Source organism: Catharus ustulatus, chromosome 6 (assembly GCF_009819885.2).
Source record: "Catharus ustulatus isolate bCatUst1 chromosome 6, bCatUst1.pri.v2, whole genome shotgun sequence".
Classification (NCBI taxonomy): domain Eukaryota; kingdom Metazoa; phylum Chordata; class Aves; order Passeriformes; family Turdidae; genus Catharus; species Catharus ustulatus.
Genome location: NC_046226.1, coordinates 14,759,638 through 14,777,593, shown reverse-complemented (window position 1 = coordinate 14,777,593; position 17,956 = coordinate 14,759,638). Strand labels below are relative to the sequence as shown.

The 17,956-nt window shown below is 42.0% G+C and overlaps 1 protein-coding gene across 2 annotated transcripts in view; it reads left to right on the top strand.

The window, feature by feature from the left end:
• Nucleotides 1-17,956, top strand: part of C6H14orf132 (chromosome 6 C14orf132 homolog) — a 42,973-nt gene that overhangs the window by 9,776 nt on the left and 15,241 nt on the right. The window lies entirely within an intron of this gene.

Here is a 17,956-nt window from a genome sequence, read left to right as displayed (position 1 = left end):
AAATTTGTTGTCAGGGTGGCAGATGTTTTATTCTCCTGGTGCGTTCTCTGGCATTTCTCAAGGACATGAAACAGAAGCATAAGAAATTGAATTGCTGTGCTTGCTCTCTCCCTTGTTCTCCAAGGTAGTTTTGCAACTAATTTTTCCTGTAATCTTATTGAGTGTGAGAAGAGACATGCACCTCCTGACTTCTTTTACAGCTGTCCTTTATACTTTCACAGGTAACCTTCTTTACCCAGCCAGCTGTAGTTTTCAGCATGGGTGGTTTTCATGGTACATATCTTGCTTATCACTTTATTGTACATAATACCCTTAACAGCACTTTAAAGATGGGTATTTGGATGACTAAATAAACATTGCTGCCTCTAAAACATTTGTCTCCCAACCTCCAGTACATGTCTGGCAGAAGGGAGGGCATGGAGAAGGCAGGAAACAATGTGCTGATGTAAGCTGCAGTCTGGGCTGCCACGATAACAATGCCTTGCTGTGCCTTAAAGCCTTCAGGTGCCGGCATATGCCATGGGTCGTTCAATGAAGGGAGATGGGAAGAGGATACCTCTTCAATACCTTGTCTTGAATACCTTCAATTCAATACCTTCTATTGCCCATAGGTTAATTCAACTGGACTCCACCACATCCATGATATCTTTTTTTATAGCAATGTGTAACATTCAGGGTATGGCTGCATCTCCATACTTAGAGATCTCAGGGACACTGCAATATAAGCAGCCATGAGGCATATACTGTAAATTTCTGTGAAACATGACTGGGACCTTGCACCCCAACACTGTGATGCTCTGCGGTGCCTCTGCTCTGTCCCACAGGACTGTGGCATGACCAGGGAGGTGAGGGACTGTAGGCTGGGCCAGCATGGGCAAGCACAAATAGGGTGGCAACCAGAGACAGACAATACAGCTGTGCCTGTTGCTCATTGTATTTCAGGGTTGGTGTCCAACTGCTGCATCCAGCAGTGACCTACAGCTTACTCTAATGTGATTTTCATTCTCATAAACCTCAAAACTTTCCATGAAGAGTGTAAGTTTCACCTGAAATTAAAGGATACAGGGATGAAGGCCAGACTGTCCCATGAGGCCACAGAGGTGTTAAGGGTCTTAGTGGGCACTTTTTCCCAGTTTGGCACTCTTTGGTGTGGAAGTTTAAACTGGTTTGCAGAGATAAAGCAGCAAATCCTTCTTACTCCACATGTGCAGTCAGGTGGCCCAGCAGGTAATGCCCAGAGCATCCCTCAAGTTCTTCTGGATGTTAATGAATTTATGGATTGAAGCTTATAGCCCTGTCTTTTGGTACTGGATTAATTACTATCAAGCTCTGATTTTTATGTTGTTTTGTTTTGTTTTGTTGTTTGATTTTTTTAAACTGTGGTGTAGTTTCCTTCAAAATGAACATGGCAGGTGATCTTACAGAAATTTGGAAAAGTGGGACTTTCAGACTCTGGACCATTTTAGTAAAGTTTGGCCAACAAGCAGAGCAGGGTGTGCTCCTCCCCAAAATAACCAGCATCTTTCTGCGTGCTGATTTTGACAGAAACCCTGACATGGGTTTAGGAGTAATGGAGCTCATGTGCAACTCTTTGCCTCAGGATCCTACTATGCTCCTGTCAGTCCTAGTAGTCATCCTGTTCACTGCCTGTCTCACAGGAGCAGCAGAGTGGTGACAGCAGAGGAGATGCAGCAGCTGTCACACCTATTTACAGCTTCTCAGTCACTGATGTGAGAATAAACAAACATGATATTCCTGCAGTTGCATTGTTAGCAATTTATTTTTGAAATCAGTCACTTGAAAAATATCGAGGCACAGGTAAAATAGCTCTGTCAGCACTTTCTGTGTGGTTTGCAACCTACTGCTTGACCTGAGAATTTCACACTGCTTCTGTTAACTTAATAGAAGGTCAAGGCCACATACTTACCTGGTGAAAGCACACATTTCTCTTCTGAGTGAAGCTGTATCAAGAAGGGATGTGGCTCACCAAATGCAGGAACATGCTGATTCTTGTCTGCTGCTGCCATTTTATTCCCTGATTTTATTACCTGCTCAGCAGTGATGAGTAATTCTCACATGTAAGCAAGGCCAAGTAAATTCATAGTTGAGCAAACATTTAAAGAAATATCAAATAAAGATTGCTTTCCTATTTTGTTTGAAAATGTGGAGGGGAAAAGAAATTGAAAATATAAACATTTTCTCTTGGATATCCAAGAAACCATTGCAGAAGCTCATATTTTCCATCCTTGCATTCCCAGAAATGTGGGCATGGTACTTGTATTTAATCAGTAAATCTTTATTAAAGTGAAACAATGGCTGACAATAGATATGCAAAAATACAGTAAATCAAGAAAAGTTAATAGGTTAAAAATCTGTGATCAGTTTTGGGGGCCAAAGTGGAACAATCTCAGATAAACAGGAGGGTGAGTCCATAACATCCCATGAAGACACAGCATTTAGGGACATAGATGTTGTGCTGTTTTTCCTTTTGTCCCTGCTTTCCCCCTCCTGAGAACTGTGGAGGGGACACAGAAGAAGCATCTCATGGCAGGATCTTTGTGTTTGGCTTGGAGTTGAGAGCCATCATCCCTTGAATGCGCCAGATTGGTTGCATGGTCTGATTTTTGGTGATTGCCCCTTAGCAGCTGTCTCTTGGAGAGACACTCCAGCACAGTGGCAGCCACAGAGGGCCTTTGTAATCAGGCTGGCCTGCTGTCAGGGTTCTAACTGGGGCTTACCTATCCATCTCTTTTTGATGGGTGTGGGAAACAGTGTGCCTGTGTGTGCTGAAAAGCTCAACATGGATAGTGCTTTCAGGGGCTTCAGAGCTGCCATGAAACATTGTATCCTTCTTTGTTGGGCAGCTTCATCTCTCTGGCTGTCGCCTTGCTTTAAGGGGCTACTGCAGCCTTGCACCTCATTCCTGAGTCACAGAAACATGTGGCAGAGTTTGAGTATCTCTGCCACCATTTGACCTTCCTTTGCCATGGTTCTGTGTGATGGTACTGCTCCTTTTCCATCTGCCTCATCAGCCTGTATCAAACAATTTGGTGCTTATCTCTGAGAACCACTAAGGATGCATTTATTTATTCATTCAGTAGCTTATACTCTATGTAGGATCTCATACCTGGATGTGCTGCCTCCTGATGTCGGTCTCACTGGTTCATCATTAGGAGAGCTCAGCATTTCCCTGGAGGCACCTGAGTGTAGCTTCCAAAGCATAGCAGTCAGCAGATTTGGTCTTCCCCCCCGCCACCCCATTTAATTTTTTCTTCTGTTTTTCTAATAAATCATAAAGTAGACTTGCTTTTGTGAACCCTGGAATTACTGGAACCAGTGCTTCAAACAGCACAATTCCCAGCCATCTTTCAAATGTGATACTGTTTTTGCTATATGAATATGCTATTTATTTCAAATACAGGCTGGGCTACATTTGTTTTTGTAGGTCAAATTTAACTGTGAGCTGTGCTGACCAAACCATGCACCGGATTTATGTTGTGAGAACCATCAGCAAAACCTGAATCCTCCAGAATTGGATTTTTTTTCTTTTTAATCTATTTCACAGATGCCACTAGATAACCTCCAAACCTATTTTTTTAAAAACATGACACATTCTCAAAGAGACAGGTTGATGGAGACAATTGCAGTTAAAATGCAGGAGCAAAGCAGCAGTGAGGGCATATGTGCATTCCCGTCATGTAAACCTGATGCTGACCTGAGGGAGCCAGCCCACACCTTCCTCCCTGCCCAGGAAAGCCCCCAGTGACAGGATGCCACCTGACCTTATTGCCAGGTAAGGACAGGGTGAGCCCTGGCTGGGTTTGTGAGCTTTGGCAGAGCAGTGGTCCCTGCAGTGGTCCAGAGGAGCACAGGAGTGGGTGGGGGTGGCACTGCTCTTCTGCTGCCCATCTGCCACTGCCCACCAGCATGAACACCCCTGTCTGCCAGAGCAGAAGTGCCTTTAACTGAAGAGCTTTTAAAAGGGGAATCCAGGAGAAGGGGTGTTTCTGACACATTTGCTCCCAGGTCCATTGCTCCAGGTGCATTGAGTGCTCGATGCTGAGAGCAGCAATAAATTATCAGTGGGAATAAACACAGGTTTTGCCTGCATGATATAGATATGATCCAGAGAAAACAGGGCTGAAAACATTGTGTTAAAATTGTCACATGTGGGACACGTGTAGTAAAACTGAAAAAAAACCCCACACAGGAGTCACAAGCAGATGTAAATCTGCTTGCTAATATGTCTTGCAGGCAGTGTCAGGGGTGTTTTGGTGATAGCTGCTTCTGCAGCAGAGCAGGCAGCGTGAATGCAGCGCCCACAAACTGCTCAGAATCCATAAGTAAGAGGCAAATTGGCTTTGCACAGACCTGTGGAAGGAAAAATATAAGCTAAGGAAATAACAAGTGAGTGATATGCACTCTGCACTTCACTGAATGCAGAGCAAACTGGAAGTGCAATGATTTGGGAACTTGAAATTGTTAACAAAAAAAACAAACAATTGTTTTGTTAGTTCATGTTTGGCCTTTTCTTCATGTGTCTCAAATCAGGAGCATTTCTATAATAAATAAACATTTGTGTCAACCATCTCATCCATTCTTCTGTATTTCCCTTCTCTAATCTCATCTCTCTAAATCTCATCTAATTCCATCTGCCATGATCTTGTCCATTTATCACTTTTTATATTTCAGGGCTGCCTTTTCCCATATATGTCCTCAACCTTGCACTTAGTTTCATACATGCAGTAAAGCCTCTTTATTGTTTTTTTCCACCTTCTGAAAACTGTCCTTTTTTAAAGTTGGTTAAATACTGTGCCGTGGCTGGACTGCAAATATGTGTAACCTTCCAGATGGAGTTCTGTCTCATTGCCATCTTTGTCTCATTTCCCATTCCTTTATTCTTAGGTTTTGATCAAGACCTTTTTCTTTATTTTCACATGCCATATAGGATCCTTATTTTTAACTAGAATTGCTAATACCTGGATGGAGTAAAAAAATTAAGACATTTCAAATCACAAGTATTTGAATATTCAGCCCACTGAACACCATTTTGGAAGATTTTTGTCTTTTTCTCCACATCTGGAGAAAATAAGCATAATTATATCCCATACATGAGTCCATATATGTCTGAAGCTGTCAGCCTGACAGTGATCCTCCCAGGAAATGCTTCATAGTCACTGTTTATCATCCAGCCACTGCATTCCAGGTAGCAGCACCCTTTTCTTCTAAGCAATGAACTGGGTTACAGAGGAGCCTAACAGCATCCTGTGTATATCTCATTTTGGCCAGCCTTCTTCCATGTCTTTCATATCAGGGATTTAAGCTAAACAAATAAAAGAACAATCAATTAAAATGACAATCAATAAAAATGGAGATTAATTGGTTTAAATAATGGAGAAAGGTAGAGAACAACTCTGAAAGCTGCTTACAGTGTTGGTAAATCCTGTTACTCTTCAGTTTTAATGCTCTCACCTCAGCAGCAGTGCAATGAAGCCAACAGAAAGGAATCATTGCCTTGTGGGTATCCTTATTTGTGCAAATTTCCTTTCACTGAAGCAGTCTGAGTTCCCATGCTTCTTCATTCACTGGTTGGGCAGTCCTCCTGAGCACCCAGGTGAGCTCTGTGAGTGGGAAGGGCAGCTCATTCACATCTGTTTGCTGCTGTCTGCCAGCATGCCCCTCCTCTCCCTCAGTGTAGCATTTTTAGTAATTGAGATAAAAACAGTCCTGTGCCATCACATATGCATCTGCTTTCAGATCTGGATTTCCAAAGCATGTGTTCAGATCTGGTTTTCATGCATCATTGCATTACAGGGACTCCATTTGCATAGTCCATTTCAGGTTAATCTTTGTTTAGATTTTTCACCCTGTCACCAAAATAATGTCTTAATACGCATCTGTGAAGGTGGACTAAAAATGTATTTTCCCCTTTGTAGGCCTTCCATGATCAAATTATAATTGGTTGTATAATTGGTTTTCTTTACCCTCTCACTCCATGTTTTTTACCAAGTCCTTTGAGCAACAAGTTCAAGTTACCCAGTAGGAGTTTGTAGTTGACTGTGTGAAAGATGAGGTTGTCTTGTATCTTTTCAACAAATGCATGAGTCCTGAAGAGAACTGTGTATACAACTACACTGACTCCGTGTCTTTGGAGAGGGTAGAAAAAGTTTGTGTGTGGGGTATGAATGAGGATGTGTAGAAAGAGGGGGCTATCACCTTGAACTGAAGTCAGCACCTCTGTGTTTTGTGCCAGATATGCTTGGAGTGGTTTGGGTCCAGTTGCAGTAGTCTGGTTTAGATTAATTTCTTTTCACTTTCAGTATCTTTATGGGAAAAAGAGGCAGATTCATCATGAATATACTACTCATGATTTTGTGTCATGATATCATAATCATCTGAAATCATGATATAAAATAGCAGTTCATTTTTTATTTAAAATTACATTAAGTCTCCCTGGTGGCTTCTTTTCCTTCATATCGTTTTCACTTGAAGATGGCCAGCAGATATAAAGGCTATAACCTGGAAAAAGCTTTCTTGCATGTGCCTTTTAATGCTTGATTTCTGAGCTATGAAGAACAGTGCATCAGTGTTGCTTAAATCAAGCATTTACATTTCTACTATAATGCAAAACAGAATCATTAAGGTTAGAGACGTCCTTCTTTTGACATGAGAAGTAACCTTTCCTTATGTTATCCAGCACTTTGTGTAAAAATGTTTGATGTTTCACTGGGAGATGTTGTTACTAGCAACTGAAGCATTTATCTTAGTGACATCATGTCTCTTAATCAACAAAAGATCACAGTAACCTTTTGAGAAATCAGAATACATCAATATCCATATAATTCACTCCACTAATGCCAAACTTTTCATGTGCAAAATATCTTGTCTGCATTTCTGCAAAGGAAAGAAACATGTCATCATCTAAATTGCAGGCTTAAATGAAGGCCTAAAATGAAAATAATATGGATCAGATAAATATTTTAAGGCTGTCAGCTCAGTTAATCTTGTTCTGTCTGTGGATGCCCAAATAGAGTTGGCAGATGCCAATGCTGCATTTTCTTGCTTTTCTGCTGTCATAACTAGAGATCAGCAGGGGTCAGCTGTGCACTTTTCAGCCCCAGAATGTCAAGCAGCTTTTGACCAAAGCCACTGTGTTTTCTGAAAAGAAGAATGAGCGTGCCCCTGTATTTTAGTCTCTTGGTGAAAATGGTCAAAATCAGCCTTTGGTGTTACTTTTATGCTTCCAGCAGGAGAGCAGCTTGCTGTGTTTTGAGTTTGTTCAGTGCTGTGAAGCCATTGGTTCATTAGGATTAGTGAAACAAGCTGTAGATGAGAATGATTAAAAATCAACATCAGAGTATCACTAGTCCATTAAGGTTTAAGGCAGTTTTGGAATTGAAAGTGAGATGAACCCAAATAATGTTTAAAGACTCATTAGCTGATTTTGTGGTGGACACTGAATATGTTCCAAAAGCCCTGAAGAGCTTACAATCAAAGCAGACAAGATTAGGCAAGAAGGAATTTAAATATTAATTAAAGGGGAATATTGAAATCTGTAAAGAAAATTAGTTCCACTTCTTCTTTTTCCTCCTCCTTCATTGTGCAAGTAATCAGATTTGTAACACAGATCTTGTGACACACATCCTGACTGGCTGTTTTTGCTGATGTTTCTCTGCATGTGAACAGATTCTGGCCCAAAGCCCATCTCATTTGGAGCCTTCATAGGCCACAATCAATTGGCAGCCAGGGCTGGGTTCCAAGTAATAGATAAGGGTTTTCTAGACACAATATGGACTGTCCTTTTCATTGAAAGGTGATGGTTTATTCTAAAGGCCAGAGTGACCCAATGTTATTTCCCCAGCAATGAGTTGTGCTTTCTAATGATCTTCTTTTTCTCCATCACATCATCAAGAATTGGATGAATTGTTAATGTTCCTTCTTTTTTTTTTTTCTTATAGTACAATTACAATAGACTTGAAATAGAAAGGATGGATATTGGTGAGATTTACAGGGAGTATAACTATATGGACAAGGAGTACTTGTGGTATTCTCAAAACCTCAGTTCTTCTACATTCCTCAAAGTGCAAGCCCCTTCCCTTTGGGGAAACAGATGGTGCTTGCACAACAGGAGTACAGAAGGAAATGAGTTATGATGGAAGATGAGAGGTGGAAGCTTACTCTTCTGCAAAATGCAGGCTCTGCTTTCACCTTGGAGATGGTGGCACTGGTTTTGTTATCTCAATGCTGGAGTAATTTAGTGCCCTGGGCCGGGGGGAAGTGCCGCTGTGGGCAGAGGTGGGATACACAGGTGAGATCTGATCTCTACCTGGTATTTGAAGAACATGTTTTAAGATCAGTGGTGGCCCTTATGGTATGTAGGAATTGGTGTGAAGTCACACTAAGGCTCTGTCCACCCCCAGAACCAAAGGAGTGGGACAGAAGTGTTTGTTTCTGTTTCCTCTTACTACTCTATTTCAGCTGCAAGAAAAACAAGCTGATTTTAATAAAAATGAATGAAATTAAGTTCATGACAGCAGTGCTGCATAGCACCAGACTCAAGCTCCACACTCAATGTATTCTCATCTGAGCTGGTAAGACCCAAGCTTGAGGACACAGTCACAAACTAGGAATGAGTGCTTCCATTTCCCATCACATTCTTTGTAGATCTTGCAACAGAAAGCTGAAGTTTACCAAGGTGTACTCTAAATCTTATGGAGGTCATATCTGAAGTACGGTAATTTCACGACCATAAGGCGCACCGGACTATAAGGCGCTCCCCCTGGGAGTCGGCAAAATTCCCAACTTTGTAGATCAGATAAGGCGCACTGGACTATAAGGCGCACTTTTTTTTTTGCAGCAAGGCTCTGCCCCCAGCTCACCCCACGCAGTTGCTGGCCAAGGCCCCACCTCAACCCGGCAGCCATGGGCCCCGACCCCGCCTCCACCCAGCTGCTGCGGCACTGCCGGCTCCCCCCACGGCTCACGGCTCACACTTCCGGGGTGGCAAATGTCGCAACTTTGTATGTCAGATAAGGCGCACCGGACTATAAGGCGCACTTCCGGGTTTGGGTGAAAATTTTAGTCGAAAGGGTGCACCTTATAGTCATGAAATTACTGTAATCAGAAGAACAGATTTCTTGAGAGGAGGTTTACTCTGGGACAATGTGGAATACACAATGCATATATGACTTCCCCACAGCTTGCCTTCACCTGCACATATTTGTAATGCACCTCTTCCTTCTGACGCCCTGCCTGCCTGTGTTTGTCTTTTCATATCACTAGCATGTTATCCTTTCAGCAGTGTGTCATGATCCAGCAGCCCAGACCAGAGTGAACAGGAGGAGCACGCTGTGGCCTCCCAAGCACAGTCAGCAGGGCCACTGCTCTTACATGCAGAGGATGTAACAGGCTCCAGCAGTCTGACAATTGTTCCTTTTCCTGAAACAGCATGGCACAGTCTGGTTCTCTTACCTCTGTTGCAGTGTCTGAATATCCCTGTTGGACGGAGCAGGGTGTTGGATTTTGTGAATATTCTTTGGCTGTGTCTGGTCGGTTTTGCCTGCGAGCGTGCAAACCCTGCAGCCCTCTGAAATCAGTGACATGATTGTGTATGACAGTCATTAGTGGGTGAAACACAAATCTGTCTGCGAGCATCTGTTTTGAGGGAGCCAAATGTAATTAAAGTTTAACCATGCTGCATTTGCTCCTTTATTTACTGGGACCCAGTCCCTTTTAGGGATCACAGGGACATTTCTTAAGGTCCTTCTGAGGGGTTTGACTTGCTGATTTTGTCATTGTTTGTGTGTTTCATATAAGTGTTTTTATATTACAGTTTGGATCAAACAAGTTTGCTCATAGATTCCCTTCAGGATAATGAAACACTACCTTCTTGAATATGTTCAAGTTTTTTCCAAGGGGAATACTTTCTGTGTTCAGGTTGTCTGAATCTGGACATCTTGCACTGATGTATTCCATTTTATCAGTTCTATTTCCATGATACTCTTTGAGCAATGGGATGGATTAAATGTGATTTATTCTGTAATTAATTCTGTACACTTGACAATACATATATAAGGTCTTAACTTGGTAAGTGGTACTTGGTAGGATGTAATGCAGGGATCGATGATGTAGTCTTCCTGGTGAGGAAATGTCTCACAGCATGATTTCCAGTTTATTTTCAAGGGACAATTGATCAGGTATTGAATTGTGTTAGGAGAAAAACACTTAAAGCAGCATTCAGGGTACAAAGATATTACTCAGGCCTTGGAAAAACTCTGTGTAAAGGCTTGTCTTGAGTTCAGCCCTACCAACAAATAAACAGAAAAGTTAGGGTTTTTTCAAATGTGTTGAACTTTCTAACTGAATTTCATTTTATGTTGAGTGAATGTGGTCACCGGTTTATTATGGTCTGTGGTCTGTTAACCTCTATGTTACCTGGTGTGTCTTTATCCCTCTGACTATGCCTTCCAAGTACAATAATTCATATTACACTCACGGCTTTAAGGGCACTTTCAAAATGCAGAACTGCTTTAAAGAAATTATAATTACTTTTGAAAAACCCTTTTATTTTTTCTCTGCTATTCCTTGTACTGCTAGTTTATTGATTTAGTTACATTTAAAATGGGTCTATGTAGTTAATTTTAGATGTATGTTTCAATTTTACTGCAACTCTGAAACTTTAAATGAGTAGGAAATAAGTAGGGAGATACCCTTAAATAGGAGTAGGAAATAAGTTCTTATTCCAGCACCTAATGAGATACATTTTTGAGGTTTTGTACAGATTTTCAAATAAGCACTGTGTGCACTGCTTAAAGATTAGGTTCTTACCTTCCCATATATTACCAAAGGAGAGCAATAGCTGTCTTCTCAAGGGATCTCTTCATGTCCAATTTAAATCCCTAAATTTACCTCCTTTTGACTGGATGGTGAGAATATTTTTAAAGAGGCTGCTCTGAGAGGGCAAACCAGGTGGAATTAAATCCTCTGTCTGGGTTTTTTTTGCTGATGGCTTTAATTGTTTCTTGTGGCATCCACAGTAATAATTCTTCTTTGTGAATTTTCTTCCTGAGCTCTCAGTGCCTCATTGTGTTATGGATTTATTCATGCAAGACATAGAATGGTAGTTTGGAACGCACAAGTCTCTTGGAGATATTTTTGAAATTAAGATCTTCAATCCAGCATTTCAAAATAGAAACAATTAAAGATGAGAGGAATGCTTGCATTTTTGCAAGTACTATATATTTGCACTGTTTTACTGAACGACTCCCATGCTGCTTTTTAATATTTCTGTGCTGGATTTTTGATGAGTGTTGCTCAGCTTGAAAAAGGCTTGAGCTGCAATTCAGATTTCCCGTGGCTGGGGAAGGTTCCTCTGTGGTAGCTGGGTACCTGTCAGGCCAGTGGGTGAGGGAGAGCTCTCTTTCCCCCCCATAATGCAAAAACCTTCAGAGTGTTACAGGGCAATGTCCAATGAAATTTCCTTTGCCTGTTACTTTTCTTTAAGAAGTTTCCCTTTTCAGGTGCTGCATTAAGTTTTAAGGGTGCACTGAATGGTGCAGGGATACCAAACTCTGTTGTTAACTGAGCTGCACCTGTCTCAGAGCCAGTGGCTCCTTGGTGAGAATCTATGTGAATGCTCCAATTTTCATCTCCTCTGTCATTTAATTTTTTTATGGTACACTCAGTGCTGCCTTGATAAAATGAGATGGAGATATTTTATTTAAGTTGGAATCAGAAGGATCATAAATAAAACCTTAGCATGGATAAGAGTATTATAATCTAGATCAGGGAGTTCATTAGCTGAATGTATAAGCTTGGACTGAAGAACTCAGCCAGAGGTTGGGAACTGCACTGCCATGCATGTGCACATCTCCTGGGGCTGACAGTGTTGTGTTTCTGCCAGGAATTTATTTTTTTTCCTCCCAACTGTTTTTGTAGGCCTTGTACTAAGGGTTTCAAAAAACAAGGATTTTGATGCAGTTCACTTGGTTGATACTTCACCTTACATTTTGTGTTCTGGTATCTGATAATTATTCTCAATCTTGGACTGCTTTTGGCCAGATGGGTTACAGTAATTTCACGAATACAAGCCGCAGCAATTTGACAAAAATTTTGGTGGAAACTCGGAAGTGCGGCTAATAGTCGGGGGCGGCTAATCTGTGAATAATTTTCTGACATTTACAACCCCAGACGTGTCAACCAGGGCTCCGAGCCAAGCACCGGCCAGTAAAAGCCGGCATTTCGCAATTGTTACAGTGTTACTGTGTTGCCCTGGCTCCCTGCAGGCAGCACGGGGGGCGGGGAGAGAGGCGGGAGAGCTCTCTTCTTCCCTCCTCTGCCGCAGCCCAGGGGAGGACGGGTGGGGGGGCGCCGCCATTGCCACAGCCCGGGGAGCCGACGGGGGCCCTGCGCAGCCATTGCCGCGGCTCGGGGAGCCGACGGGAGCCCCGCGCAGCCATTGCCGCGGCTCGGGGAGGAGGCGGGGTGCTTTGTCCGCGCCCACCGCCGGCGCCACGGGCGCGGGAAAGCTCCGTCCCCGCCCGCCGCCACTGCCGTAGGAGCGGGGGAAGCTCCGTCCCTGCCTGCCACCGCGGGGCAGCGCCAACCCGGGGTGACCGAGCCCAGTGGCAGCGGCGGCCGGCCCCGAGCTGCAGCACCGAGCTGGACCACCTGGCCCCGTCAGCGGCCCCTAGCGGGCCGAGCCTGCACAGCCTTAGCTCAGCCAGTAAACCCCGCCCTCCCGCGGTTCTGTTACTAATTGCACGCGGGTCCTCTCTGCGAACGACAGAACGGCTTATATTCGGGTGCGGCTTATCTATGGACAAAAACCGAAATATTTGCCAACACCCAGAGATGCGGCTTATACTCAGTGCGGCTTGTATTCGTGAATTTACTGTATTTTAAAATTGCCTCTGTCGGTGCAAGATATCATCACAAAATTGCACATGTACATGTTTAAAGTTATGTGGGTGTATGTGTCTTGCTTCAGTGTGAACCTGTCTCTTAAAGCACAGAGATATCTCGTAGCTGTTTTGTTGTTTTGCTGCTTTGACCATCTGAAGTTCAGAGGGCTCTGAACTTCAGCTTGCAGAGGAGTCTGTACATTTACTCTGGCTCTCAGGCTGTGGAGGAAGCCTAACTGACCTTGGAGCCAGCCCATTTTCTGATTACTTTTCTACACCTTTTTCCTAAAAGATTTTCAACTGGTGCATTTTTCTGGTGGGGGAATTTCTTCAGTACGGAAACTGCAGCATGCTCAGGGACAGCTGCCACGTTCTGGGACAACAACATTTCTCTCCTGTTTATGGGCTTTGAAAACATTTCTCCAAACATCCTGGGATCCTAAGACACCAGGGGAGTGTGAACTTGCATGTTCCATCAGGCATGGGAGACTATCAAATCACTTCTCTCTCAACAAACTGTTCCAGTTCTCCAGGCCACCAGTGATTCCATAATTCATATTCCACTGAGTGAAATAAGGGGAAAATGCAAAATACAATACATTTTGACTTTATTTTCTTTGTTCCCTGCTCAGCCTTCCATAACACAAGAATAACTGAACAAGCTTTTACAGGAATCACTTTTGGGTAGGAAAACATTACTTCCCAAGGAAAGCTGTTACATATCTACGGCTTTAATTATCCTGAGCAGCCCCAAGAGTTCAAGCATAAGTATTGAATTACAAATAAGTATAATAAATTAAACATTGATTTGTACCCATTTTATTATGTTTGTGAGGGACTAAGGAGTGCTATTTTGCCTATACATGTACAGACAGGCTTATGTAGAGAGAATCAATGCATAATTTATTATATTTTTCTGTAATGTGTTCTGAACTGTTTGAACACTCTTAAACATACACACACAAACACAGATGGCTTGGCTGTTCTGTGTTTGTTTGGCGTGATAAAGCTGTCATCAGCTGCTGTCCAGTTCAGCCACACTTAATCATCCCTTGATGGTTAGTACATGAGCAAAACCTGGGTTGTGAGTATCTGGGTTTGTGAGAACATATGGAATATTTGGCTCTGATGCTGGCTGTTCTCACACTTTGATGAAGGATTCTGCCCCCACAAAGAGAGAGTGAAATGTCCCGTATGGATGCTTCTCTTTTGCTTCAAAGCAAAGTGAGCCAGGCTTATTTTAAGCCATTGTAAATTCTGTTCATACCATGCCTGCTGATATTGCACCAAAGGGGAAGAGAAAGACGCTACTTGACTTCCTCAGGCTCTGCTGTGGGAGCAGTAAATCCTAAAAGATGGTTGAAATACTTGCTTGGTGCTTGAAACTGAGTTCTTAAGCACTTTTATTTCTTCATGATATTAAACAAGTAGTTGTTGTGGATGGAACTTTTCTTAGCCCAGTGAATACTACTCTTCAAATATTACAAATTAGTAAATCATCAATATTATTTCACCTTCCAGTTTTTATTCTCTTGTGCAATGTGTGATTGGCTCACTCACGAGACAAAAATGCAAGGGAATAGGATTAATTTCTAAGCAAATTGTGCCTCTTTAGTTATAAACTGCTATTTACAGAATGAGTTGAAAGGAATGTGTAGTCTGTAGGTTGATCAAGCCATATGTTGAGGCTGATAAGCCTGATGGGATCACGATGGATGCCAGCCTCACACATGTTGGTATTCCATCAAGTGAAGTGTGTGCAGTAGGGACATTTGGCAGTCCTCCTTTCTTCCTGGAAACAGCTCTCTATTTTCCGTGGTCTTTATGCTGACTGCTACCCTTGACACCTCCAGACATGAAGAGGACTAGCATTGTGTCAGATTTTTCTCCATTTTTTGTCCATCTCTACTGGAATACCTTGTTTTTGTTTCCTCTCTGGCTTGTTGTGTGTCTTGAACTAGGTGCCAAGTACACAAGCAGAAATGTTTACTGAAATAGCCTTATCTAAGGTCTAAGAGATATACCTCAAATATTCACTCAGCATACCTCAGCCCTCCCCACTCTTTTTTTTGTGAAGATGTACTTCAACATGAGAATGAAAGGGAAAGAAAAAAGTAAATAGGAAAAAATGTTGCATATAAAAATGCTGCATAGCCAAAATAATATTGCACACATCATTACCAGTTTTCTCTCTCTGCTGTTTTTTTCAGAGACTCTGATAGAATATATAAGCTTAAGGAAAATAATCTTTATGGAATAAGTTGAATCTATTAAATTGTTTTAATTTCCATTCTGAGGCTTTTTATTGGATGCCTGCAAGTATTTTCCATGAGGGAATTAATCTCTGGAAGTCATCGTAGAATAATGTTCTTCCCAGTGTGTTTGCATTATTACAGTGACCTAACTCTTTCATATATGAAGATAGGTTCAAAGTGGCTATCTCAAAGGTGCTGAAAATGAGGCATTTGTATCACATCATTAGGCACAGCAGAGCTGCAGTGGTAGTAATTCTCTCAATAGATAAATGTATCCCAAATTTCTTTGCAGTACAGCCATCACTGTGTAACATAAGATACATAAGACTTATAGTTTGGAAGGTTTGAAAGCTTTTGAGTCTGCATGGAATAGTAAGTAATTTCTCTGATGAAATAGAGCTAAGCCTGTTAGTATGGCTTAGTTAAATCTCAGCCAATTAATTTTTCATGGGCTGTGTAGCAGGGATTGGAGGCACATGCAAAATTTTTTTTTGCTCCTGGGTTTTGGCTTGAGCAGTGGTCAGCATATGCAACATTGAAGAATTTCTGTGTAGTCATTTTTTCCTCTAGAGGAATAAGATGATGTCCAAAACGTTGCATCCTCCTAGTTCCAGCTCCTAACACCTGCCCCTTAAAATTATTTTATGTTTTTGAAAAGCATCCTGATTATGAAATACTGAAGGATACAGTGATTTACAAAATGGTTCCTTTTGCCCATGCCTGAAGTCTAATGATGTAAACAATTTTTCATCTCAAAGTAGTTCTACTTTTGAAATGGTGTCATTGCTTCCCTTGTTGTGAATGGCTGCCAATTCCCATCTCTCCACACATCCCCCCACATTCCCGTGGAGAACAGCCTAAACACCTTGTTAGGCTAAGGGAGAAGGAGCAGAAGGAACATCAAAAGGATATGAAGGTCAGTCTCTTTCTTTGCTACCCAGAATCTTGGCCACATCACCCAATTGATAATGAGGCATCACCATTTCCTCAGAGATGAACAGGGCTGCAAAGATTATGGTAGAGGAAGGATCTGAGCAGCCCTTTTTCACTCTGAGAAATGGTATTAGGATTTGTTCAGTTATTTTCCAATACATTCATTGTTGAGTTCTGCTCTTTGGCTTTCCACTTGCATACTGTAATGTGGCTTCTTCTGTTTATGGTGGGAATGCCTTTTCCTCAGCAGATACAAAGTGCCATTACAATCAGCTTATGTTACTCTTACTTTCCTCTTAACCCTCTGGCAAGGAAAACCACTTACTCTCTGAGTAAGAACTGAAACTGCCACCGATACTGTGCAGCCGTGTGCTTGCTTCCTGTCAGTGATACAGCCTCCTGTCCTCAGAGAAAAGCTGTCCCTTGGGACATCAAAACATTGTGCCAAGGTACTGTTCCTTTTTTCCCCCCAAGATTATGTTTTGGTTGCTTGTTTGCTTAATTCAGGGTTGTTTTTTGTAATAGAGGAGCTTGACACCAGGAAGAAATTGCCAGCCTGGATCAAAACAGGACACAATTAAGTCCAGTAAAATCCAGTAGTTTGGCTTTAAGTCACCAATGCCAAAAATTTTGGAAGCAGTAAGTGGGATAATCAGTACCTCTTTCTTTTCATGTATTAGTAAAGAGTTTAAACTCAGAGGTTTGTTGTTTGAAGCCCTTCCAGAATCACATTCTGCATTAAACTGTTCCAGCTCTGCAGATTGCTCTTATCTCTAAAGGAATTCCTGTTCTCCCCGAGTTTCCCAGTCTGACTACACATGGTGTGAAGTGTCCTCTGTTTTTCCTTTTTGGGAAATTGTAAACAGATTTTAATGGCTCCTACTGATGATAACATTGATCGTTAGTTTTATAGCCTCCACTGAGGTCTTCCATTTTGATAAATGCCTGCCTTTCTGGGTCCTTCTGTTTATATTTTTCTTTTATGTTCATGTTCTCTTGGAAGCATGGCATTTGTAACTGTACATGGGGGCTAGACATCTTCTCCCCCAAGTGGTGTCCACAATGGGATTTAATATTAGCTGGATTAAATATAGAAGGTCAGGTGGTGCTGCTTTAATAGTTGTTCCACGGACATTCAGATAATTTAAAGCACATTCTGCTTGGCTGCTCTGCATGCTTTTCTTATATTCAACATTCCCTCCAATTTAAGGTATACAGATTCACAATACAACTTATGTATGACTTAGAGTTGTGGCTTCTTCATAGAAATTTGAATTTCTTTTCAATGCTGACAAAACTTGCTCTTTTCCTTGATGTGTCATTGCTGGCATTGGCTGGAAAGAGAGGAGGAATTTTTGGGACCAGGGGTGAAATGAGGAACTTCTCTGTATCCTTTTGAGACTTGTCAGCTACTGCCAGCTTTTTTATTAAAAAGGTTTTGTTTTTTCTCAGTTGTACGCACTTGGAAGATGAAATCCACCAGCAGTTGGTCGAGAATAATAGTTTAAAAGCAGTAGGGTTCTTTGAAATAAAAAAAGCTATTTCAACAAGGCACTAGGCAGATGTAAATTGCAGGAGTGGAATCACAGCATGTTTATCATTAGGTATCTTGGATGCTACCTGTGCAGAAATATGAGAGTGAAAATTTCACTTATCTTTATGCCACTTATCTGCACTGCTTTTTGCAGCTGATTCAACAGGGGAATTTTCCACAGAGAGGTGCTCCAGCCTGCACAGGACCTGTGCTCATGAAAGCAGTAGCTCAGGGCCAGCTGATCTAGCTGAGTTCAGTTCCTTGTGGGAATACCTCTGTTAAGGGAAACCAGTTTCTACAGCCAAAACTCTGCTACAGCATCTTGGAATATC